General features: G+C 49.0%; 1 protein-coding gene and 1 non-coding gene across 2 annotated transcripts in view; both read right to left on the reverse strand.

The window, feature by feature from the left end:
* Positions 1-27,348, reverse strand: part of Spred2 (sprouty related EVH1 domain containing 2) — a 90,704-nt gene that overhangs the window by 46,031 nt on the left and 17,325 nt on the right. The window lies entirely within an intron of this gene.
* LOC123455936 lies at positions 2,762-2,866 on the reverse strand. Its single transcript, XR_006634233.1, has one exon. It is a non-coding gene; the product is annotated as a U6 spliceosomal RNA (small nuclear RNA).

Raw genomic sequence — 27,348 nt, forward strand, 5'->3', positions numbered from 1 at the left:
ATGGGCCAGCTGCAGGGTGCGGATGCAACCACGCTCCTCCCCCAGCACATCTGCACGTTACATGGAAACCACACGCGTCTCCAGAGGGCAGAGCAAGAGGTGAAAGATGATCTGAGAGAGGCACTCAGGAAACCGAACCACAGAAACGAAGGGAGCCCTCACAAAGGCTCGATGGCCACATGCGGTGTTGATAAAGCCACCAGGGTCTCAGAAAATTAGGGATGCACAGCACAGTCCCTGCTGACAAGAGCCCCATTAGGAGACAGAGGCCAACCCAGAGCAACGGAAGGCTCACCTCAAAAGCGGGTTCCCAAATAAATAAATAAATAAATAAATAAATATTTAAAAAGAGAAAGCGGGTCCCCAGACAGCTCTGCATCCAATCACGTGGCCTATTTCCTTTGGCTGGGAAGCTTGTTTATTTGCGGGGGAGATGGCTCCATAGCACTAACGGGTAAATTCAGGGAAAGGGACTCTGGGAGGGGAAATTTGAACAAAAGAAACCATTCCAACTGCCTTCAGTGACATTTTCTTGAGGGGGAAAAAATCGTCCTGGCCAGCTGTTTTGGTAGAAATGAAATCTGTGGTGTACTTGGACCAACACAGGGTCTTTCTTCTGGTGGTCACTTGTTGCCTTATTAAAAAGATATCAGGGCTAGAGAGACAGCTTAGTGGATAAGGCACTGCCTACAAAGTCAGAGAACCCACCAGGTTCGATCCCCCAGGACCCATGTAAGGCAGATGTGCAAGGTGGCACATGCATCTGGAGTTCATTTGGACTAGCTGGAGGCCCTAGAGTGTTCATTCTCTCTCTCTCTCTAAAATAAATGAAAAATTAAAAAAGATATCAACATCTTTTTTTTATTTTAAAAAAATATTTATAGGCCGGATGTGGTGGCGCACGCCTTTAATCCCAGCACTCGGGAGGCAGAGGTAGGAGGATCGCCGTGAGTTCAAGGCCACCCTGAGACTACATAGTGAATTCCAGGTCAGCCTGAGCTAGAATAAGACCCTACCTTAAAAAAACAAAACCAAAAACAAAATTATGGAACAGAGAGACAGACAGACAGATAGATCTGGCTTTATGTGGGTACTAGAGAACTAAAGCCAGACTGGCAGGCTTTGCAAATTAAGCCAGATATGAATGTATTTGAGAATTTGAGAAGTCAACAGAGAAACGTCCGTGTTAAACACTCAAAGGAATGACTGGGGTCTGGGCGTGGTGGTCCATGCTTCTAATCCCAGCACTCGGGAGGCAGAAGTAGGAGGATCGTCATGAGTTCAAGGCCACCCTGAGACTCCATAGTGAATTCCAGATCAGCCTGGACTAGAGTGAGACCCTGCCTCGAAAAACCAAAAAAAAAAAAAAAAAAGGGAATGACTAGGACTGGCCAAGGGGCAGGGTGGGGGTGTAGATTTCTGTTAGCTACTGAGAGCAGAGATAGTGACAAAGTGACAAACTACCCCAGGCCTAGTCAGTACCCAGCAATGTTGACCTAAAGTCTATCTGGCTGGCATGAGGAATGGAAGCAGGTTCCTTTGCGGCTCATCTGCAGCCCGTGGGCTTGGCCCTTGTCAGAAGACGGGAGGTAATGAAATGCATCCGGGTCATTATCCTGAACAGAGACTAGGATGTGAATACCTTCCAGAGCTAGGGCTGTGGGTTCAGCTTGGGATTTTTTTTTTAATATTCTATTAAAAAATTATTATTATTATTATTATTAATGAGAGAGAAAGAGAGTGGGTGCATCAGGGCCACCAGACACTGCGAACACCTCCAGAGGCAATGCACCACCACGTGCATCTGGCTTACATGGGGTCTGGGGAGTCGAACCTGGGTCCTTAGGCTTTGTATGCAAGTGCCTAAGTCACCCCCAGCCCTTCAGCTTGGGCTTTCTTAGGAAAAGACAAAAGGAACCCAAATCCACCCGATGTTGTGGGGTGCTATGTGGAGTTTGTCACACCTATGAATTCCGTTCCTGGCCCACGTGGAGGAAAACAGGGCTGAACTGGTAAGACGTAACTCTCGAGGGAGTCTGGATTTCTTCGGCACAGCACACTGTGTTACCCAGAGCAGCTGATGGGGGAGATGGGGAAGGAAACTGCATATATTCACAGCATGGGCAGTCCACTCTGGAAAATCCTGGGAGAAGCCGAGGGCTGGATTAGCAAGGAGGAGGGAATGACTATAGTGTTCGGGGTACTGGCTTTCTGGCTGAGCTGGGAGCCAAGTCCCCCAAGACCAATTTCTCCACGTCTATAGAAGGCAGGCTCAGAGCCAGCCACGACCACGCCTGACTTCCGAAACCTAGGATGGAGAGCTCAAACGTGCCTGTAGGGCTGGACTATTAGAAAAGGACATAGAAAGTGGCCAGGGGGTGACCAATGAACACATCTGGCGTCCTACAGCAAAAACTACCATAATGATCACAATGACTCCACAGGCAGCACCCAGGGCAACTTACTTTGCTGTTTCATTTCCTTCGGCCAGAATCGCACCCAAAGCTGCTCACGAGCCGTATCGTACCAGAAACAGTCTTCAGAAACAGATCACTCGTCTTGGGGTGAGTCACCAGAAACAGGACAAGCACTAGGGAGAATGGCTTAGCGGTTAGGGCGCTGGCCTAAGGACCCAGGTTTGATTCTCCAGGTCCCATGTAAGCCAGGCGCACATGGTGGTGCATGCATCGGGAGTTTGTTTGCAGTGACCTAGAGATGCCCATCATTCTCGCTCTTTCTCTCTCTCTTTGGCTTTTTTTTTAAAAACATGGAATGCTTCACAAATTAGTGTGCCATCCTTGCGCAGGGGCCATGCTAATCTTCTCTGTATCGTTCCAACTTTAGTATATGTGCTGACCCTGGGTGCCATGTTTGTAACTGCCACCACAGGGAAGCTGGGATATGACCCCATCAAGCGCCCTCGCAGCCATTCCCTCCAAGGACGGGCTGAAGGAGGCACCACGATCCTCGTACAGGAAAGAAACCAAAGGTGCTTACCCTGTCTGAACCTGAAGGTGTGACCCGACCCTTGAACTTGCCCTCTTGGTTTCCCATGGGGACAGGCGCGGGGCCTCCACCCAAGGTGTGTCCCAGCTGGTGCTGCCGCTGAGCTGCCTGGTCCGTGACGTTACACCAGAGGACCCATCCTTCTCTCTTGCACACACACATCTCTGTTTTTCATTTACATTTTTGAGGTTCTGGGGATCAAACCCAAAGCCTTGTGCATGCCAGACCAGGGATCTATCCCTGAGTCACACACGGCCCTTTCAAAAGCTTAGCTGCCTTTGTTGTTTTTTTGAGACAGGCTGGTCACAAACTCGTGGGCTCAAGCAATCCTCCTGCCTCAGCCTCCCGGGTAACTGGGGCTCCGGTGTGCACCCCTGCTCCCAACCTCACCCAACTTTAAAGTCCTGAATGCTCTTTGGGACACACACTGTTTTGTTTTGTTTTTTGTTTATTTTTTTGAGGTAGGGTCTCACTGTAGCCGAGGCTGACCTGGAATTCATTATGTAGCCTCAGGGTGGCTTTGAACTCACAGAGATCCTCCTACCTCAGCCTCCCGGGTGTTGGGATTAAAGGCGAGAGCTACCACAGCTGGCTGAGAAAGAGAGAATGGGCATACCAGGGCCTCCAGCCGCTGCAAATGAATTCCAGATGCATGTGCCACGTTGTGCATCTGTAAGACACTGTATGAGCCAAGGTTTAAAGGGGATTTATTAAATTTACAAGATATGGGTTGGGGAGTCACAGAAGTCAGTATCTCTTCAGTCCACAAGGCCAGATGCCTCAATTTGGTGTTTGATCTGGCTCCAAAGACCTGGAGGATTCTTGGAGAGCTGCTGCTCTTCGGTCTACGGGGGAAGGCTGAGGGAGCTAGGTTCCAGTGTCTCTGAAGAATGGCGGCGAAAGAGCAGATGGCACGCACCAGCAAGAGCCTGGGCAGCCAGGCAAGAAGCACCGTGGGCTGTAGAGATGGCTTAGCGGTTAAGCGCTTGCCTGTGAAGCCTAAGGACCCCGGTTCGAGGCTCGGTTCCCCAGGTCCCACGTCAGCCAGATGCACAAGGGGACGCACGCGTCTGGAGTTCGTTTGCAGAGGCTGGAAGCCCTGGCGTGCCCATTCTCTCTCTCTTTCTCTTTCTGCCTCTTTCTCTCTGTCACTTTCAAATAAACAAATAAGAATAAACAAAAAAATTTAAAAAAATAAAAATAAAATAGTAATGGAAGGGCTGAGAGTTGGCTTAGCAGTTAAGGTGCTTGCCTGCAAAGCCAATGGATCCAGGTTCAAAAAAAAAAAAAAGAAAAAAAAAGCACTGTGCTCTCTGGGATCTGCTTCATACAGAAGTCCGCTGTCGTCAGAAGGGCCGCCCCAGCAGGAGGAAGGTCTTCCTCCATCATTCCTTCCTGGCATTACTCTCACTGATGGGACCAAGAGACATGTCTTGTCCTTTACTTGGCTCCTGATGTAGTCACTTTGATGATGGAACCTAACCGCCACAGACGTGTCACCTATTCACAGCACATGTCCACGCCCGTGCTGGTTGTTTCAACAAAGGTTCGAGACTGCTGCATTGGATGACGACAAAGCCAGTACCCAGAAAGGACCTCACTGTGAAAATACCCTCCTGCAGGGCTACCCAGATGGCTCAGCGGTTAAGGTGTTAGCCTGCAAAGCCTAAGTATCGGGGTTCGATCCCCCGGTCCCCACATAACACCAGATGTACAAGGTGGCACATCCATCTGGAGTTTGTAGTGGCTGGAGGCCATGATGCACCCATTCACTCTCTCTCTCTCTCTCTCTTTTTTTTTTTTTTAAAGAAAATACCCTCCTGCAAATGACAATCATTCAGTTCAACAGGCTCCTCTTGGACCTCTGGGTCAATGAGAAACCCTTCTCCTTGTGCCAGGGAGAGAGGCGGCACTTGCTGTGAAATGGCAGCTTGACGGTCCTAGAAGAGCAGTTAGTCACAGGGACACCTGCTAGCAGAGAATGAGTTAAAAGGCAACAAACCTTTGGAATCTGACCTGTGGCCAGAGAACAGGAGAGTGCTGAATCTGGAAGGAGGGGGAAGAAAAAACAAGGACTTCTAGGAAGGAAGCTGTCAGCAAGGCAGGCTAGGGGAATTAAAAAAAAAAAGGCAGGAGGGGTGCTTTCTGCAATTTTTTTAAGCAATTTAGAAAATTGCAAGATTTTTAGAAATTACTACTGCTGCTAAAGTGATTAACTTTCTGCAGGAAGGACACAGCCCTAGGCAGTCTATGGTTGGGGCTGGGTCCCTGCTCAGCCAGGCCACCAGGGAGAGGAGCCCTTGGGATTGTGTTCCCTGTGAACTCATTTGATGGCAAACTAGCAGCACCGTCAGCCAGGAACAGAATGACATCCCCACAAACAATTAGGAATGTTTTTAACGGTCACAGCAGAAAAGACAGACAAAGCTATTTGTGCTGAGGCTGGGGATGCAGCAGAATTGATACAGTGCTTGACCAGCGTGCAAAAGGCCTTGAGTCCATTCCCCAGCACCGCTCCAAACTGGGTGGCACATGTCAGCAACCCCAGCACGTAGGAGGTAGAGGAAGGAGGATCAAGGTAATTCTCTGCTACCTAGCAAGTGTGAGGCTAGCCTGAGCTACGACAGACTCTGTCTTTAAAAAACAACAACAACAACCAGGGCTAGAGAGACGATAAAGTGTATAAAGCACTTGCTCAAGATGAGCCACCTGAGTTCAATCTTCACACCTAACATAAAAAGCCAAAACGTGGGCTGGAGAGATGGCTTAGCGGTTAAGCCGTCTGCCTGCAAAGCCTAAGGACCCACATTCAATCCCTCTCCAGATCCCACGTAAACCAGACACACAAAAGGTGAGGCAGGCGCAAGGTCACATGTGCCCACTAGGTGGCACAAGCATCTGGTGCTGCAATGGCTGAGGCCCTGGTACACCAAATCTCTCTCTCTCTCTCTCTCTCTCTCTCTCTCTCTCTCTCTCTCTGAGGACAGGCAAGGACTAAGCCAAAAGCTGTCCTCTGACCCTCTACAAATGCACCTTAAATACATACACATAAACTTAAAAAAAATGAAAAAGGAAAAGAAAAGCACAAAAACCCCAACAACAAATTATATTGGTGGAGTTGACATACTCAGTATATTTAAAATATTTTGTTTCAGGGCTGGAGAGATGGCCCAGCAGCTAAAGGTGCTTGCTTGCAAAGCCTGCAGGCCTGGGTTCGACTCCCCAGTATCCACGTAAGAGGCACATGCTTCTGGAATTCATTTGTAGTGGCAGGAAGTCCTGACACCCCATAAGCCACTCTCTCTCTCTGCCTCTTTCTCATTCTCTCAAATACACACATACACACAATTTTTTTTTTTTTTTTTGGTTTTCCGAGGTCGGGTCTCACTCTAGCCCAGGCTGACCTGGAATTCACTATGTAGTCTCCGGGTGGCCTCGAACACGTGGTGATCCTCCTACCTCTGCCTCCCGAGTGCCCTGATTAAAGGCGTGCGCCACTACGCCCGGCTCTCAAATAAATGAATTTTTTTTTAAAGATAAAATAATTACTAACCAGATATTCTCATTCTTTTCCTTTGTAATAAGGCTTCAAAATCTATCACATTTTGCATTGACAGTACCTGTCAGTTCACGTTGGCTGTTAAGGACTCAGAGCCTGGATGACAAGTGTCCACGATACTGGACAGTGCCCAGGTGCAGCCGCTCCCAATGGAGTCACCTGGATCCCTACGCAGGAGGGGCGGTGCCGTGTGGTGCTGGTGTCTGAAAAATGTGGCATCGCAGCCCTACTTCGGAACGCCTCAAAGGCAGCTGGGCACCCTCCAAGTCCCACTGTGGCCGCCACCCACACAGCCGGTCGCCATGGCCTCTCTGCAAGTCATACAAGAAGGCTTGCATTTTAAAAATACCCACTGGCATGCTAGCTTGGGATCTGTAAGCCCAGAGAGTCGGCGAGTGAGAAGGCTCTCGGAGCAGTGGTTCAGGGCACATGAGCAAAGTACCCACACCTACATAACACAGCTCCGAACTTGGCCCAAGCCTCAACGTGCCTTTCTCTTTCTCTGTGCGGTCTTTTTCTTTTTAAAAAGCTATTTTACTTTTATTTATTTGAGAGAGGGAAATGGGCAGAGAGGGAGAGAATGGGCATGCCAGGGCCCTCAGCCACTGCAAACGAACCCCAGACACATGCGCCCCCCCCCCTGTGCATCTGGCTAACGTGGGTCCTGGGGAACCGAACCCGGGTCCTTTGGCTTTGCAGCCAAGTGCCTTAACTGCTAAGCCATCCCTCCAGCCCTCTGTGCAGTCTTCTTAACTGCCTTGTCTGTGGGGGCAAGGGCCCTTGTTTACAGTTTGAATATGGAAGAACCAAAGACAGTCGAATAAGAGATGCTCTAAGCTCTTCAAAAGAGTTAGCTGAGCTCTTTAGCTGTGGTATTCGATGGCTTGAACTTTTCTCGCGCTGGGTCCTCCCTAGCTGTCCTTTTGTCCACCCCCAGGACCCCGAGCCAGGGCCCCTGCAGGAGGTTACCCCCAACCATGACCTGCGTCTCATCTGATCTGCTTTAGCCTTCCTCCCTCGGATTCCCAATCAAAACGCTCTCAAAGGCCAAGCCGCGCATGCCAGGATGGAAAAAACGTTCTCTTTATCATTTGGAGAAAATAATTTAGGGCTGGGCAGATAAACATGGGCAGGAAATAGTGCTATAGAGGTCTTGATCCTCTGAAGATTAATAACCCACGGAACTGGAGACCAGCCTCAGACTCAGAGGAAACAGGCAAGTTATGAAAACAGGAAGAACGGGAAGTTTATTTTCGGATGAGTATTTATCCTAAGTGAGGCTCTTCCACGGACAAAAGCCTTGATCTTGAGGTCGTGCGCTGCGGCCGAGCAGCGGCTGTGCATGTCTCCACAAGCTAGCTGCCTCTCCGGAGGTTTCAGATCTTTCTGGAAAGGGGCCTCGTCCTACCCCTGCGAAACATCTGCCGCCCAGCCGCCGGCTTGCGACTGCTTTCTCCCGCAGTCCGGCGGATGTGTGGGCTCTCTGGCCCAGCCAGGGACCTAAGCCACCCACGACAACTTCTCTGCTTCCCAGTCCCGGTGCCCAACGCACACTGTCTTCGGCAGGCCTGGGGATCGTCACGGTGCATGACAAACGGACACGATGTCCTCAGCCGCCCTTGGTGGGGTGCCAGCTTCCCCAGTCCCAGCAGAGCTCCCTTTATTACCCTGTCGCAGAACCTTCCACAGCATCCATCACCACCACCGACGCCCAGAGAATAAAGCCAGATGGTCTCAGGTCCGACAGACAACTTTGCACAATCCCTCCCAACCGACGTGACAGCCCCACCAACCTGCACGGCCAGCTATGCAATTAGCAGGGCCCGGGGAAAATAGGTCCACCAAGCTGGGCATGGGGGCGCACGCATTTAATCCCAGCACCCGGGAGGCAGAGGTAGGAGGATCGCTGTGAGTGCGAGGCCACCCTGAGACTACAGAGTGAATTCCAGGTCAGCCCGGGCTAGAGTGAGATGAAACAAAAAGGGAGCTGGAGAGATGGCTTAGCAGCTAAGCACTTGCTTGTAAAGCCTAAGAACCCCGGTTCGAGGCTCAGTTCCCCAGGACCCATGTAAGCCAGATGCACAAGGTGGCACATGCGTCTGGAGTTCGTTTGCCGTGGCTGGAGGCCCTGGTGCACCCATTCTCACTCTCTCCCTCTCCCTCTCCCTCTCTCTGTCTCAAATAAATTAAGGGGAGAGAGAGAGAGAGAGAGAGAGAGAGAGAGAGAGAGAGAGAGAGAGAGACCAGGCACTGAATAGGTTTGCTGTAACTTCTACTGAATGGTGACTAGAAATTTTGCTCTTCATTTCTGACACTGACAAAGTCTCCCGTAACTTTGACAAGGTAGCTGGTGGAAGAGAAAACACAAGGGGAGGCCCTGTCCACTGGAGCTCAGAGAACTCCCACCGGCCACCGTTAGGAAACTTGGTGCCAGACGCGAGGACGGCTGTGTTCAATCGGGCAGGGGCTTTCTGGGCAGAGGTGGCCACAAGGAGTCAGCTGGCCTTCTCCCCTTTCTGCTCTGACAGGGGAAGAATAGACAAGTGCAAGTAAGTGAATTAATTAAACAAACTCAGAAATATCAAAATACAGATGTGGGGCTGCAGAGATGGTTTAGCGGTCAACGAGTTTGCCTGCAAAGCCAAAGGATCCCGGTTCAACTCTCCAGGACCCACGTAAGCCAGATGCACAAAGGGGGCGCATGCATCTGCCGTTCATTTTCAGTGGCTGGAGGCCCTGGCGTGCCCATTCTCTCTCTCTCTCTCTCAAATAAACAAATACATAAAATATATTTAAAATGTTAAAAAATATATAGATGTGGGGCTAGAGAGATGACTTGGCAAGAGTTAAGGCACTTGCCTACAGAGCCTAGGAGCCCATGTTTGACTCTCCAGATCCCACGTAAGCAAGACGCACAGGGTGACGCAAGCCCGCAAGGCTGCACATGCGCATGAGGTGGCGCACGCGTCTGGAGTTCGATGGCAGTGGCTGGAAGCCCTGGTGTGCCCATTCTCTCCCTCTCGCACTAAAAAAAAAGATGTGTTTTCCACTTAGATGCATACTATCAAACGAAAATGAAAAATGACTACAAACAGATACACACTTATTCCAAAAAAGAACTTTAGAAAGACTGCAAATCTCAGGCCAAGTATCTGAAAGCAACCATGAGTCACAGAGACCCGTGCCTGGTGGGTCCGTTACACAGCTGGGAAGAGACGGACCAGCGTTTCAGTCTCTCACTTTTAACGCATTGTGTTTTCAGGAGAAGAAAGTTCAACCTCATGACTCCAGAGCTTATGAAACCTTGAATCTGAGCCCTCAAGGGAGACATTACAGGCCTCCAATTAGGGGCAGGGCCAAAGACATTGTTGGTGCCCAACAAGTAATGGTGAGGCAATGCCTGCCCTGGGCACCAGTGGGCAGAACCACCCCGCCCAGCCTCACGCCTGACTTCTGGCTAGACTCCCTCTCCCGCTCAGTCTTGGGCCTTGCAAAACAGCTAAAGTCCACAAGCTTGCAGCTCCATTTTCATTTGGTCATTACTTTTTAAATTTCATTTATCCATTTGTAAGGAGAGCGAGACAAAGGCTGAGAGAATGGGTGCAGTACTTCTTTTTTTTTATTTATTTGAGAGCGACAGACACAGAGAGAAAGACAGATAGAGGGAGAGAGAGAGAATGGGCGCGCCAGGGCTTCCAGCCTCTGCAAACGAACTCCAGACGTGTGCGCCCCCTTGTGCATCTGGCTAACGTGGGACCTGGGGAACCGAGCCTCAAACCGGGGTCCTTAGGCTTCACAGGCAAGCGCTTAACCACTAAGCCATCTCTCCAGCCCGAGTGCAGTACTTCTTGTCACTGCAAACAATCTCCAGATGCATGCACCACCTTGTGCATCTGCCTTTGCATGGGTAATGGTGAATGTCAGGCTTTGCAATCAAGTGCCTTTAACTGCTGAGCCATCTCTCCAGCCCCTCCCCACAAGTTCCATTTTTGTTGACTTTTTGTTTGTTTTGATTTTTTTTTTTTTTTTTTTTTTGAGGTATGGTGTTGCTCTAAGTCAGGCTGGCTTGGAATTCACTACGTAGTCTTAGGGATGTGGTGGCCAAGCCTCCGATCCCGGCACTCAGGAGGCAGAGATAGGAGGATGTGGTGGTTTGATTCAGGTGTCCCCCATAAACAGGTGTTCTGAATGCTAGGTTCCCAGCTGGTGGAGATTTGGGAATTAACACCTCTAGGAGGCAGCGTATTGTGGGGGGGCAGGCTTATGGGTGTTATAGCCAGTTTCCCCATGCCAGTGTTTGGCACACTCTCCTGTTGCTATAGTTCACCTTCTGTTGGCCAGGGGGTGATGACCACCCTTTGTTCATGTCATCATTTTCCCTGCCATCATGGAGCTTCCCCTCGAGGCTGTAAACCAAAATAAACCTCTTTTTCCCACAAGCTGCTCTTGGCTGAGTGATTTCTACCAGCAATGAGAACCTGACTGCAACAGAGGATCACTGTGAGTTTGAGGCCAGCATGGGCTAAAGTGAGACCCAATCTTGAAAAACAAACAAAAAAGGTGGGGGGAAAATGGGACTGGAGAGATGGCTCAGCAGTTAAGGCACTTGCCTGCAAAGCCTAAGGACCAATGTTTGATTCCCCTGTACCCACATAAGCCAGATGCACAAAGGTGGTGCATGCATCTGGATTTGTTTGCAGTGGAAGGTCCTGGCATGCCCATTCTTCCTCTTTCTCTGATCTGCCTCTTTTTCTCACTCTCAAATAAATAAATTTTAAAAGTATATTAAAAAATAAATAATTAAAAATTATTCCCCCCCTCCACCTCTCTCTGCCTCCCAAGTGCTGGGATTAAAGGCATGTGCCACCATGCCCAGCTTAAAGCATTATTTTAACTGCACAGATTTACCTTCAGGCTATACGTATAAGGGTGTAAATGAAACTTCATGTACAGATTTGGGTCCCATCGCCGAGATCTGATTATGTATATGCAAATATCCAAAAACCCAAGCATATCCAAACCAGAAAGCGCTTCTGGCCACAAGCATTTTGGGCATTTGAGGTGTCCACTGCTAACAGAACAATGTGTAATCACGGCAGTGCTGGCTGAGCAAAGCTGAGGGTAGAAACCAAGATCATGTCACCGCCTTCCCGGAACACTTGTGAACGATGACGGGACTCCAGAGACGTCTGGTGGCCCGGGGAGAGGAGCCTTCGGAAAGGACTGGCGGCCGTACTCAGCAAAGAAGGGGAAAGAAGCGTTTCCAGAAAGAGCCGGGCTTCACCTGGACCCAGTAGCAAGACCATGTCCCAAGCTGAAAAAGCTCTACGGCAAGAGGCTGGCAGCTTTGCTCTGGAAAGAGTCACCCTAGCTCCCTCTGTGTGGGGACCAACTCCTTCCCAGCCATAGCCACGAGGCCTGAGAGAAGCCACTGTGAGGCTGGCCTGGGGGGCAGGGACTGAGTTCGAATCCACCCTCTGTCAAGAGCTGTGTGGTCCTGCTGAACCAGCCTCCCTGGGTCTCTGCAAATGGGCGCGACAGCAACGCGGTGACTACACCAAAGGCATTTAGGCAGCGTGGCATGTGTGACAACCAGCTGAGCTTTGGCACAGTTGCTTTTCCTATACTGTCCAAAAGCAATCATTAGAGCCGGGCATGGTGGTGTGCGTCTTTAATCCCAGCGCTTGGGAGGCAGAGGTAGGAGGATTGCCAGGAGTTCAAGGTCACCCTGGACGCCCGGCCTTTTTTTTTTTTTTTTTTTTTAAGGTAGGGTCTTGCTCTAGCCCACGCTGACCTAAAACTCACTGTGGGGTCTCAGGCTGGCTTTGAATTCACGGCGATTCTCCTATCTTTGCCTCCTGAGCTGAGGTTAAAGGCGTTCACCGCCATGCCTGGCTGGTATTTTGAAGTTTTTAAAAATACATTTTATGTATTTATTTGAGGAAGAAGGGGAAGAGAGAGGATAGGCATATCAGCACATCTTGCCACTGCAAAAAAACTTCAGGTGAACCACTTTGGGCAGCTTGCTTTACATGGTAGTGGGGAACTGAACCTGGGCTGGCAGGCTCTGCAAGCAAGCACCTTTACCAGTAAGACCTCTCCTAATGTTTTATGTACAGACAAGTCTGCTCTCTTTTGAGCTTAGTTACATATTCACCCGTGTGTTCTGCTAGCTTACTCCCTCATAGTTTTGAAAGAAAATGTGAGATGAGGCTCTCCATTGGAAGGAAATCATAAAGTTTGAACTTGTGTTGTAAAGAGGAAATTGTTAGAAATAAAATCTGCAGGATACAAACTGGGGATTTGCATGAGACCGACTCTCCGTAATGAATCAGCTCATTAAACAGCTGTTTATACAACGAGCAGGCTTCCTTGGTGCCAGGGACACTCAGCCCAGGCCTCCCAACACGTAACTCAGGGCTGGGTGGAAAGGAGGGGTCTGAAACCTAGGACAGCTCAGAGCCGAAAGGGGGCCCCAACAACGCAGCGGGCCCCCAGGAGTGAGACTCTACCTGCCTCTTAGCAATAGAAAAGGAGCTTCGAGGAGCCTGTTTATATCAGATCCTTCCCTGTCTCTTCCTCAAAGCTAGGGTTTTTTTTTTGGGGGGGGGGTTTCGAGGTAGGGTCTCACTGTGGCTCAGGCTGACCTGGAATTCACTATGGAGTCTCAGGGTGGCCTCGAACTCACTGCGATCCTCCTACCTCTGCCTCCCCAGTGATGGTATTAAAGGCGTGCGCCACCAGGCCCGGCAAAACTAGTTATTTTTTTGTGATAGAAAGTTATGACTACAGAGATTAAAAACAAAGCAGCACACTTCAAAACAATCCTCAGTACAACTCTGCCACTCTTAGATTCCTCCTCCAAGATGTGGCGTTACTGCAGAATTAAATTCCAGGTTGAAACAAGGCTCCTCTTCCCAACCTGCGCCTGCTTCTGGACCACCAATCTCTACTCCCTTTTCCCAAACCCTGAGCTGAAAGGGGCAATTTTACTCAACAGCTGTGTATTAGTTAAAAATTTCTCTTTGCACTAATAGTCATAAAGAGATTGACCAGAAATAAGGAAAAATTCTTGGTGTTATCTAGTCTGTAGTTCCCTCTTCAAAAATATTTGAGAAAGGGGTTGGAGAAACGACTTAGCAGTTAAGTGTTTGCCTGTGAAGCTTGAGGAACCCGGTTCGAGGCTCAATTCCCCACTACCACGTAAGCCAGATGCACAAGGTGGCGTATACGTCTGGATCTGACGTTCGTTTGTAGTGGCTGGAGGCCCTGACGCCCCATTCTCTCTTTCTGTCTCTCTCTTCCTCTTTCTCTCTCAAATAAATAAATAAAAATAAGAATAAAAAATTGGAGAGAAACTTAATATTTCCTCAGAATACGGAAGATGTGAGTCTTTGTCATGGGTCATGCAACAATGGGGACGGGCTGAGAAGTGAGCTGTCAGAAGACTGTTCTTGAAAGACACCAGAACGCGTCCCATGCCCAGCACTCACGCCGTCAACGTCTACAACCGGCAGCGGACGGCGGGTTTGTTTACACTGGCATCATCCCCAGACATGGGAACCTGCCCATGGTGGCAACGTCACCAGGCGGCAGAAGTTCTCAACTGCAGTGTCACCTCAGGAGACCACCGCTGGACGCATGGTCCACCTCCGAGACGAAGCGGGGTGTAGCAAAGGACTGTGTTCTTGTAAACAAGCTTGTTTTATCTTATTTTTTATTTTTATTTATTTATTTGACAGAGAGAGAGAGAGAGAATGGGAGCGCCAGGGCCTCCAGCCACTGCAAGCAAACTCCAGACATGTGTGCCCCCTTGTGCATCTGGCTAACATGGGTCCTGGGGAATCGAACCTGGGTCCTTCGGCTTTGCAGGCAAATGAAAGGACTGTATTCTTCATGAAAAATTCACTCATCCATTCTGTCTTGTTTGTTTTCTTGACACAGGGTCTTACTCTATAGCTCAGGCAGTCCAGAACTCACTGGTGTGGACCAGGCTGGCCTAGAACTCCTAACAATCTGCCCCTGCCACGGCCTCTCGAGTGCTGGGATTACAGGCGTGAGTCACCAGACCCAGCTCATTCGTGACTCTTGGCCACTGCTGGGCTGCTGGTAATGGACTAACGGCGGGTGCCATCTGGGGTATGCTCCCTCACCTTCTGAACCCGTGTTCCCCTTCTCCAAGATCGAGATAAAACACCACTAGTGAAAACTGAGACAGCTGCAGAGATGGCTCAGGGGCTTAAAGAGCTTGCCTGCTGACCGGGGTTCAATTCCTCAGTACCCGCACACAGCCATGCGCAGAGTGGCACGTGCATCTCGGGCTCATTTGTAGTGGCAAGAGCCCCTGGGCGCACCTATTCAGCCACTTAAATAAATACATAAGTAAATAGTAAATAGTGTGAGAGAGAGAAATGCCATGACTAGTTTAAAATGAGCAAAAGGGACGTCATCACAGTGATAAACAACAGTGGACACTGCAAGCCTTAAGACGGGCCAGCCAGGTCAAATGAGCCAGTGGTGCAATAGTGGCACGTCTGTCATGGGGGAAACCAGTCACTCTCTAATGAGATTGGAGCCCACTCCATGGGAGGGAATGCATGCCGCCTGGTACTGAAAACCTATGACAAGGGAAGTCATGAGAACTAGGGTGTACCGCCTGCTGGGGACTGGCTAAATGCATATATTATGCTCACCAAACTGCCCGGTTAGCACTTTTCTTAATGTACATACCCATATATTAATGCTACTCTCACTTTTGGTTAAAGAAGCTTCATTTTTCAGATGGTGGAGACCTCTGGGATGACTCAACAGGCACCACAGTGCTGAGAAGTGACAGAGGAGTGCTCAGCACTGAAACATCTCTATCACACCTTCCAAGGTTCAGGGTCCATTGTGGAAGAAGTGACAGGAAGAATTTAAGAGTCAAAGGAAGGGCAGGACTCCTTACATCGTGCTCCTCCAGACACAAAATGGCCTGGATATCCATGACCTCACAGTGCCTGACACTACCTACACAAGACCATCATAACAGGAGGAAAAGATCATGACATCAAAATAAAAGAGAGACTGATTGTGAAGGAGAGGTGAAAGTGAGGGTGAAGGGAATTATCTTGGTTTATGGTCTATAATTATGGAAGTTGCCAATAATAAGAACAAAAATAGAGCTGGAGAGATGGCTTAGTGGTTAAGGCATTTGCCTGCAAAGCCAAAGGACCCAGGTTTGATTCCCCAGGACCCACATTAGCCAGATGCACAAGGGGACGTATGTATCCAGAGTTCGTTTGCAGTAGCTGAAGGCCCTGGTGCACCCATTCTCTCCCTCCCTCCCTCTTTTTCTGTCAAATAAATAAATAAATAAAAATATTAAAAAATAGATAAATAAAAAATAAAATAAAATGAGCAAAAGGTGCTGGAAGGAGGGAGAAGGAAGGAGCTAGAAAAACTTGCTCTGCATTGAAATTCATGTCATAAAATACATTATGACTGCAAAAGATACCACTCATACTGATATATTCAAATATTAATGAAAAAATGCATTTTATGTTTCAGTAGTATGTGCACTTCTCTATTAAAGCTTCAAATACAATATAGCACCAGGTTCTAGAATTGCAATAATTTTGAAGTAGTGATGCACAAGTAGCAGAATATCTGTTAAAAAAATGCAAATTGGTGTGAAAATACTTGCAATTTCTAGTTATATAAGTCACAGGTTCTGCAAGTACTACCTTGGGTTTATTTTCCCCTTTGCCTACATTTTAGGGATGAAGGAAATGCTAAATTTCCTTAAGATGACAAAAATATGTCTTTGTATTGAAAGATAAAAAAATTCAAGAAAGAAACAAGCTTGCTCTGAGCTCCATGCTTTCACAGATGAGGTGCTGTCCACCCCCTGGGTACGTTTGGCAAACGCTGGCAGCTCACGCCTGTGACCCCAGCGCTGGGGAGCCGAGCGGGGAGGCTCCCCGGAGCTCACTCAGCCAGCCAGCCTCGCCTACCTGGTGAGCCTCCTGCCTATGCAACGCTCCAGAGAGGTGAATGGTATTCCTCATGCCTCCACACATGCACGTGCACTTGCACGCATGTGTGCTTGCATGTACAAACACGCACACACACATGCACGTGCACACTGCACATACACATACATCCCGAGCCAAAAAAAAAAAAAAATCATAGCAACCAACTAGACTAGCCACTGTCTGGGATTGAGCAGTTACATACCATTAGACAAAAGGTCAGTGCAGGGGCTGGAGAGATGGCTTAATGGTTAAGCGCTTGCCTGAGAGGCCTAAGCACCCTGGTTCCAGGCTCGATTCCCCAGGACCCACATAAGCCAGATGTAAAAGGTGGCACATGCATCTGGAGTTCGTTTGCAGTGGCTGGAGGCCCTGATACACCCATTCTCCCCCCCCCCACCTCCCGGTCACTCTCAAATAAATAAATAAAAATGAACAAAATATTAAAAAAAAAAAAAAAAAAAGAGAGAGGACAGGGCACAGGAGTCTGCTCCTCCGTATCACTCAGGCATCTGGCCAGAAAGGCTGCTCTTAGAGACTTGGCCCTGCGTGACCACTTGCTCATTGAAAGCTAGAAGCCACCGGGAGTGGATGGCACACAGACTTAATGGGCCTTCTCTTTCAAAGTGGCCTCAGTTAAATGCAAAAAGCGAAAGAAAACAAAAATCGCCCATGGGACCAATCTCAGAACATTCTTTCTTGTCACCATAAGTCTGTCAATCAAATATCACCTAATCCAGGTGAACTTAAAGACGGCCTTGTCTCTTCCCGTAGTACTGACCTCCATTCTAAGCTTGCTAGGAGCCCCAGATCTTGCTCTTGATTTCTTTCATGGGGTGCCCTTGGCTATGGTTTATTTTTTATGTTGTTTATTTATTTGAGAGACAGACTGAGAAAGAGAGAGAGAGAGAGTGGACGCGCCAGGCCTCCGGCCACTGCAAACGAACTCCAGAGGCATGCGCCACCTTGTGTATCTGGTTTATGTGGGTACTGGGGAATTGAACTGGGATCCTTTGGCTTTGCAGGTAAGCATCTTAACCGCTAAGCCATTCCTCCGGCCCTGGCTTCCCCTTTCTTCAGCCCTTCCCTTCTTCCGCTATCTACCAGAAATTCCTCCAGTGGGGGCTGGAGAGATGGCTTAGCGGTTAAGGCGTTTGCTTGCAAAGCCAAAGGATCCCGGATCAATTCTCCAGGGCTCACGTAAGCCAGATGCACAAGGGGCACATGCATCTACAGTTTGTTCGCAGTGGCTGGAGGCCCTGGAGTATCCATTCTCTCCCTCTCTCTCTCAAATAAATAAATAAATAAAATATATTAAAAAGGAAAAGAAATTCCTCCAGTGGCCCTATTTAACCTCTGAACTCAAGTTCGTCTCCTATATCAGTACTCAGGTCTGCCTCTAGCAAGTCATTTAGCCTCCCTAAGCCCGGGCATCCGTCACCTTACCAGGTACAGCGCATCAACAGCACCTGCCCCACAGGGCTGACGAGGGGGCCGTATGAAGGAAGGGTGTCGGCGCGGCACCTGGAGTAGTGTCTGGCACACAACGATGACCTCTGCTGCGCTGGAAGCTGTAGCTGGAAGCTGTGTGGTGGCCATGTCACACCTCATTCCAAACTCCCATGGGGGGGGGAGGGCTGGAGGGACGGCTTAGCAGTTAAGGCATTTGCCTGTAAAGCCAAAGGACCCCCGTTCAATTCTTCAGGACCCACGTAAGCCAGATGTAAGGTGGCACGCCCATTCTCTTTCTGTCTGTCTGTCTGTCTGTCTGTGTGTCTCTCTCTCTGAGTGTGTGTATGTGTGTGTGTCTGCCTCTCTCGCTCTCTCAAATAAATAAATTAAAAAAGAAAAACTTCTAATGGCTTCCTTCAGATTATAGGGTTAGTTTAGCACTCAGGATTGTTTTAGGTTAAAAACAAAATTTTTCCGCCTAAACTTTACCTCTTCAAACTACTATTTTTTTCTCTTCAAATAATCTTTAAATCTAGGGCCAGGTGTGGTGGCACACACCTTTAATCTCAGCAATTGGGGAGGCAGAAGTAGGAGGATCACCGTGAGTTTGAGGCCACCCTGAGACTACACGGTAAATTCCAGGTCAGCCTGAGCCAGAGTGAGACTCTACCTCAAAAAAAAACTTGAAATCTAACCTTGCACTTGTCTTGGGGTTCAAAACACTCCAGGCTTCAGTTTTAAATAGGAAAATCATTACTAGGAGGGGTACAACGTATAAAGTAGGTAGGACCTCAGGCAAGGACCCATGGGGCGCTCAATAAATGTGCACACATCACTCTTTCCTCCCCCTGTTCCTGTCAGCCCTCTACTAGAACACCCCTTTCTGCAAAACTGCTGGCCTTAAACCGGGCATGGGGGCGCACGCCTTGAATCCCAGCACTCGGGACGCAGAGGTAGGAGGATCGCTGAGTGTTTGAGGCCACCCTGAGACTCCACAGTGAATTCCAGGTCAGCCTGGACCAGAGTGAAACCTTACCTCGAAAAACCAAAAAAAAAAAACAACAAAAAAAAAAAAACCAACAACTGCAGTCCTTAAGGTTCAACTCCGGCAACACCCCCTTCCCACCAGGATTTGCCAGATTCCCACCCTATCCGACTACCCTCCTCCCCCGCCAATGCCCAGAGACAATCATGCTATTATTGGGTGCTTAATAGCAGACGCTGCCCTGGGGTTGCCCATACATGACGGCAGTGTTTGCAGACAGGCCCACATCTGATGCATCCTTGTGCTCCTACAGTCCCGCATGGGGCAGAAACCCCGTAAATATTTGCAGAGTAAAAGGACACATTTTTGGAGGGAAGGCAAGAGGGAGTTCCAAGCTTCAAACGCTAAAGATCCCGGTACCATAGCACAAGTGAGCCATGGGACAGAGACGGATCTGTGCGGGGCCGCACTGGAGAAGTTTGTATTCCCAAGGAGCACCAAAGCCAAACTACGCAAAACTGAAGTCAGGCTCCTCCTGTCCACTCCAAGTGAAGCATGTCTGCCTGGCTAGAGCCAAGGGTGACCACCATTTTATTTTATTTTTTAAAAAATATTTTACTTTTATTTTATTCGAGAGAGGGAACGAGGCAAAGAGAGAGAGAATGGGCGTACTGGGGCTTCCAACCATTGCAAACGAACTCCAGATGCATGTGCCGCCTTGTGCATCTGGCTTACATGGGTCTTACAGTCGAACCAGGATCCTTTGGCTTTGCAGGCAAATGCTTACCCACTGAGCCATCTCTCCAGCCCATGACCACCTTTTTTTTTTTTTTTTTTTTTCCAAGATAGGGTCTCGCTGTGGTCCATAGTGACCTAGAATTAACTATGTAGTCTCAGGGTAGCCTTGAACTCTCGGCAATCCTCCTACCTCTGCCTCTCGAGTGTTGGGATTAAAGGCGTGCGCCACCATGCACGGCTTAATGACCTCCATTTTAAATGAGTAAACACTTGGACCTCTGGTGCAATCAGCCCTTGATGCCTTGGTCCTGACTGGGAAGGGGGAAGCGGGGGTGGGGGGTGGCGGGGAGACTCTTGTATACCATTTGCTTGAAAGCCTGGGTCTCTGATCACAATCAGCTAGGCCTATGTGCTCAGCAGCTCAGTCCGTAAAAGCAAGTGTTGCTAGCAAGTACAGCTGCACCCTTAATCACTTACACCCCACAACCCACTAAAGATAGCTTGTGGAGGTCTGCCATGTGCCAAATTCTTCCTTTTAAAAAAAGAACACAAGAACTGTTCAGGCAAGAAAAATTCCATCAGGGCCATCAGAGAAGGGGAAGAGGGAACAGATCCGACTTTTTCTGCCCTTGTTTTGAAGGAAAGGCTGAAGTGGACCCAGGTGGCAGACAGAAGACGTCCACTGTCGCCGGGCACCAGGCTGAGCCGACGCTGAGAAGCCCTGCTCCGGCATTTACTCCTAATGCTCTGAGAGTGACACGGCCTGGCAGAGCTGTCCCAAGGCACCGCCAAGGAACGAACCTGCCCTCACTGCTACCATCTCACCAAGGGGCAGTGTCGCCTGCGGCAATTGGAGCCGGTGATGACTTAGGGCACGTCTCTCTTCTTTTCCCAGAAGCTCTACTAATTCCATTCCTTTCCTCTCCTCTCCTCTCCTCTCTTTTCCTTCCTTTTTTTAAAAAATTTCTTTATCATTTTATTTATTATTATTTTTAAATCTTTTGTTTATTTATTTATTTAAGAGCGACAGAGAAAGAGGCAGATAGAGACAGACAGAGAATGGGCGCGCCAGGGCTTCCAGCCACTGCAAACGAACTCCAGACGCGTGCGCCCCCTTGTGCATCAGGCTAACGTGGGAACTGGGGAACCGAGCCTTGAACCGGGGTCCTTAGGCTTCACAGGCCAGTGCTTAACCACTAAGCCATCTCCCCAGCCCTCATTTTATTTATTTATTAGATACAGAGGGCCAGACGCTGCAAATGAACTCCAGATGCATGCACCGCAATGTACATCTGGCTAACGTGGGACCTGGAGAATTGAACCTGGGTGTCCTTGGGCTTCTCAGGCAAGTGCCTTAACTGCTAAGCCATCTCTCCAGCGGGCGCCCCCCTTTTTTGTTTCAAGGTAAGGTCTCACTCTAGCCCAGGCTGAGATGGAACTTGCTCTGTAGCCCAGGTTGGCCCTCAAACTCACAGACATCATTCCGAGTGCTGGGATTAAAGGTGTATGCCGTCACCGTCCCCCACAACCATGCTAGCTGTACTAATTTCCCTGTCCTTCCTTCCTTCCTCCTTCCTTTCTGTTTTGTTTTACTTTGTTTTCCGAGGTAGGGTCTCACTCTAGCCCACGCTGCCCTGGAATTCACTCTGTAGTCTCAGGCTGGCCTCGGACTCTCAGTGATCCTCCTACCTCTGCCTCCTAAGCACTGGGATTAAAGGAAGGCGTGTGCTATCACGCCCGGCCTGTGAGGCTCTTAGCTGCCTACAGTAAGATGATCTCCTCTCTCTTTGCATCAAATCCCTACAACCTATTTTTGTCATATTTGGGGAGGGTTGCTTTACTTACAACCCAAAGTAATATATTATTACATTTAATCCACAGATTTGTCTAATTGGATTGTCAACTTCCTGAAGACAAAAGCGCTGTCGTGACTTGACCTCTTTTAAACACATCACCTCTCCAAACAAGAGACAGAGCTTAAACTACAACCACCCCCCAACCCCAAAAGCCTTGTTACCTTCCTATGAATGAATTCTTCTATTTATTCACAAGACAGAGAAAGAGAAAGGGCATGCCAGGGCCTCCAGCCACTGCAAACAAACTCCAGATGCATGCACCACCACCTTGTGCAGCTGGCTTTATGTGGGTCCTGGGAAATCGAACTCGGGTCCTTAGGCTTTGCAGGCAAGCGCTTTAAACACTGAGCCATTTCTCCAGCCCATGAGTTCTTTTTAATTCACAGCACGAGCCAGAGCTGAGACGCATTCTTTGATCAGCATCGAAAGCATGTTTTCTCTTGGTGCCATAGCTTCTAGTCCTGTGTCTAGACTGGCTGCTCTTAGGACCCAATGTATGCCTCCCCTGTGCGATTTTTTTTTTTAAGTATTTTTAAAAATTATCTTATTTAGGCCGGGCATGGTGGTGCACACCTTCAATCCCAGCACTCGGGAGGCAGAGGTAGGAGGATCACCGTGAGTTCGAGGCCACTCTGAGACTCCATAGTGAATTCCAGGTCACCCTGGGCCAGAGTTAGAACCTACCTCGAAAAACCAAAAAAAAAAAAAAAAGAAAAAAAAATCTTATTTAATTTATTTGAGAGAGAGAGAGAGAAAGAGAGGGAGAGGGAGAGGCAGATAAAAAGAATGGGCACACCAGGGCCTTCAGTCATTGCAAACAAACTCCAGAAACATGCACAACCTTGTACATCTGGCTTACAGGGTCCTGGGGAATTGAACCTGGGTCATTTGACTTCGTAGGCAAATGCCTTAACCACTAAGCCATCCCTCCAGCCCTGGGATGTCATATCTAGATCCTGTGGTGCTTTGTGTTTTCTTTGCTCCAGTCTTTTAGCTTCTATAGCAAAAGTCTATCTCTCCCACTACCCACCTGGTAGGCAGGCAATTCCAGTGTCGTCTGCTTGGCTGCATCCATGTTCAGGCACTGGCATTCCATCCTGCAAAAGCTCCTTGGTGGGCTGTTGAGATGGCATAGTGGTTAAGGTGCTTGTCTGCAAAGCCTAAGGATCCAGGTTTGATTCCCCGGGACCCAGATAAGCCAGATGCACAAGGTGGTGCATGTTTCTAGACTTCATTTGCAATGGCTGGAGGTCCTGGCGTGCCCTTTCTCTATCTTCCTTTCTCTCTCTCTCTCAAATAAATAAAATATATTTTTAAAAGCTACTTGGGCCAGAAGTAGTGGTGCATGCTTTTAATCTCAGCACTCGGGAGGCAGAGGTAGGAGGATCGCCCTGAGTTCAAGGCCACCCTGAGACTACAGAGTTAATTCCAGGTCAGCCTGGACCAGAGTGAGACCCTACCTCGAGAAACAAACAAAAAAAAAAGCTACATGGTACTTATCTTTCTGCGTCTATACTTTTTCAGTCCTTACTGCCATTTCATTGGAGTTTTAGGAGAAAGCAGAGATATATGCACTTGCTCAGTCTAACTGGAATTCAAGGATTCCGTGCTTACAATCAGAATTCAAAGGTCAGTGCCAGGCTGGAGGGATGGCTTAGTGGTTAAAGCATTTGCCTGCAAAGCCAAAGGACCCAGGTTTGATTCCCCAGGACCCACGCTAGGCAGATGCACAAGGGGACGCACGTGTCTGGAGTTCGTCTGCAGTGGCTGGAGGCCCTGGTGCGCCCATTTACTCTCTCTCTCTCTCCCCTTCTTTCTCTGTCAAATAAATAAATATAAAATATTTTTAAAGTTTTTTTTTTTTAAAAGGTCAGTGCCACGTCTTCTGCTCCTCTGTTCCCTGTTAGTGTTAAGTAGTGAAGATTTACAAGGGGTGAGACCTCAGGAGGAATTTTCCAGCTATGGCTGGTGCAATGGAAACCAATCTCAGGACAAGGTGCAGGGCAGTCAGAAGAGTGAGACACACGCACACGCTCGTTCCTAGGGGGCTGTGAAGACACACAGGTTTCAAGAACCCAGGCTGCCGGGCGTGGTGGCGCACGCCTTTAATCCCAGAACTCGGGAGGCAGGGGTAGGAGGATCACCGAGAGTTCGAGGCCACCCTGAGACTACATAGTGAATTCCAGGTCAGCCTGAGCCAGAGTGAGACCCTACCTCGAAAAACCAAAAAAAAAAAAAAGAACCCAGGCATCGGTCTGGAGAGATGACTCAGCTCTTAATGCGCTTGCCTGCAAAGCAAAGGACCAAGGTTCGATTCCCCAGGTCCCACGTAAGCCAGATGCACAAGGTGGCGCATACGTCTGGAGTTTGTTTGCACTGGCTAGAGGCCCTGGTGCGCCCATTTTCTCTCTATCTGCCTCTTTCTCTCACTTTCAAATAAATTTAATTTTTTTTAATTAAAAAAAAAAAGCCAATGGCACGCACCTTTAATCCCGGCACACCCTTTAATCCCAGCATTCGGGAGGCAGAGGTAGGTGGATTGCCATGAGTTCGAGGCCACCCCGAGACTGGCTTTGCAGGCAAGAGTCTTACTCACTAAGCCATCCTTCTAGTCCACCCCTAGCTTCTGGTTTGCTGACCTGTCATAAGCTGGCTCAGCACAATGGGACACAAGCACACAAAGATGGGCTTGGCCTTGGCCAAGGCTCTGTCGGCCACAGGAGCGCCGTGTGCCGGGCCACTGAGGGCGAGTCCATCTTCAGCCCCTCTTGTACAGGGGGTCAGCGTCCTTCACCCCTCCAGCAGCAACGCCTTCCTCGAGGAGGGGCTGAATCTTGGAAGTACCCAAGCCCCACGGCTCCTACTCCCCTCAGTGAGTGAGGAGAAGAGCGGGAGCTGACCGTTAAAACTCCCTATCGAGGGCTGGAGAGAGGGCTTAGCAGTTAAAGCGCTTGCCTGCAAAGCCACGGGATCTTGGTTCGACTCCCCAGGACCCACGTAAGCCAGATGCACAAGGGGGTGCATGCATCTGGAGTTCGTTTGCAGTGGCTGGAGGCCCTGGTGCACCCATTCTCATTCTCATTCTCTCACATATTGAGACAAAGCTGGTAGTGGGACAAGTCGGGGAAACCGTGTCCTAAGCAGGAGGAACAGACAATATGAAGACCCTGTTAATAGGAGAAGGGTGCCAGAAAAGGAAAACGTGACCCAGGGCAGGCTGGTCAGGAGCCTAAGACCCAAGAGAAAAGGCTAGCTGGTTTTAACCAAGGAGAGTCGGAGGCAGCGTGATTTCCATAAAGACCACATACCTAGTGTGCAGCAAACATGTTATTCAGGCCCAAAGCAAGTGGTTGCAAAGAAAGCCAAGTTGGGTGTATTGCAGAGGAACAGACAGCCTGGGTCCAGCTGATGCAGGAAAGGCGCAAAACCCAAAGGGACAATCAAGGATACTAGAGATTCACTACTAAGTGAATGGTGGTGTCACTTGCCAAAAACAGGGAAGGCTGGGGGTATGGACTCCCTTAGGAGTTGGAACACCCTCTCCGGCACATTTGAGTGTAAATGCCTGTCTGTCACACACCCGCATGGAAAAAGCGATATACACCTTGAGTTCTGGAAGGGACTGGAGAGCCATCTGCACACGATGGTCCATGAAGTCTGTGGGTTAGCAGCAGCCAGGTCAGCCTGTACAGAGATGGGAGAGAGGGGCAGATCAAGGCCTGGGGTGGGGTCCTTAGAGATCAGAGTTCATGATACAATCACTGTGCCTGACACAAACTAGAAGTTTAAATATTTTTTTTTTTTAAATGCTGGGGCTGGAGGAATGGCTTAGCAGTTAAGGCGCTTGCCTGCAAAATCCAAGGACCTGGGTTTGATTCCCCAGACCCACATAAGCCAGGTGGTGCATGCTTCTGGAGTTCTTTTGGAGTGGCTGGAGGCTCTGGCACATCCATTGTCTTTCTCTCTCTCAAATAAATAAATAATTGCCATGGAGAGCCATGCGCTACCTCAAAAAAAAAAAAAAAAAACCAAAAAACCATAAGTGTTTTTCATACTCATATTGTTGCCTAAATTAATGTAATTCCTTGAAACCTTTGCATATGAAGAAATCCTCAAATGATGTATAAATGAGTAAACTCGATCGGCACGGCACAGACACTCACGCACTCCTAAGGGCTCGAATTCTGTCAGGTTTCCTTAGTATGTATTAACCAAAAGGGCTTAGTCGGGGTGCCGTGGAGCACACCACTACTCAGGAAACCGAAGCGGGGTCACAAGTTCAAGGACAGACTGGGTAACTTAGTGAGACTCATCCTCAAAATAAATTTTTAGGGGCTGGAGAGATGGCTTAGCGGTTAAGCGCTTGCCTGTGAAGCCTAAGGACCCTGGTTCGAGGCTCGATTCCCCAGGACCTACGTTAGCCAGATGCACAAGGGGGCGCACGCGTCTGGAGTTCGTGTGCAGTGGCTGGAGGCCCTGGCGCACCCATTCTCTCTCTCTCTCTCTCTCTCCCTCCCTCTCTCCCTCTCTCTCTGCCAAATAACATTTAAAAAGAAAACAAACGAACAAATAAGAAAGAAAGATCATCACGGGTTAGAGACCTTGCTCAAAAAAGGGGGGTAGCTGGGCATGGTGGCATACATCTTTAATGCCAGCATTTGGGATTAAAAGGTAGGACAAAAGCCAGGCATGGTGGCGCACGCCTTTAATCTCTGCACTCGGAGGCAGAGGTAGGAGCATCGCCTTTAGTTCAAGCCACCCACAGACTACCTAGTTAGTGAATTCCAGGTCAGCCTGAGCTAGAGTGAGACCCTACCTTGAAAAAAAAAAAAAAAAAAAAGAAGGTAGGAGGAACACCACGAGTTCAAGGCCACCCTGAGACTAACTCCACGTCAGACTGGGCTAGAGCATGACTGTACTTTGAAAAACCAGAAAAAAAAAAAAAAAAAAAAAAAAGCAGGGGACGGGGTTGGAGACTGGCTCATTGGCTAAAGACACTTGCATGCAAAGCCTATTGGCCCAGGTTCAATTCCCTATAACCCACATAAAGGCAAATGCAGTTGGTTTGCAGTGGCAAGAGGTTCTCATGGCCACTTTCTCTCTCTCCTTGCAAACAAATACCAACATGTTTTTAAATGCTTGCGGGGGGGCTGGAGAGATGGCTTAGCGGTTAAGCGCTTGCCTGTGAAGCCTAAGGACCCCGGTTCGAGGCTCGGTTCCCCAGGTCCCACGTTAGCCAGATGCACAAGGGGGCGCACGCGTCTGGAGTTCGTTTGCAGAGGCTGGAAGCCCTGGCACGCCCATTCTCTCTCTCTCCCTCTATCTGTCTTTCTCTCTGTGTCTGTCGCTCTCAAATAAATAAATTAAAAAAAAAGTGAAAACAGGGGAAGTGATGATCAGGAGTGCAGGGCAAGAGGATCAGAAGCTCAAGGTCATCCATCCTCAGCTACATAATGAGCTTGAGACCAGCCGGGGCCCAGCAGTGCACACATAATCATCTCTCTACTCAGGATGTGGAGGCAGGAGGATTCCATGTCTGAGGCTGGCCTAGGATATAGAACGTGACTTTACTTCAATTAAACAATACAACAAAGGTTGGGGGGAGGCAGGAGCCGAGTGGTCACATGTCAGAGGCCTGGTCGGTCCCCACTGAAGAAGAGAGGGGAAGGAGCTGGACGCCGATGAGCGCTTTGCAGGTGAACTGAAAAATGTAAATAGTTCTGCATGTCACAGGCAAAA

The sequence above is a fragment of the Jaculus jaculus genome, chromosome 18 (assembly GCF_020740685.1).
Source record: "Jaculus jaculus isolate mJacJac1 chromosome 18, mJacJac1.mat.Y.cur, whole genome shotgun sequence".
NCBI lineage: Eukaryota > Metazoa > Chordata > Mammalia > Rodentia > Dipodidae > Jaculus > Jaculus jaculus.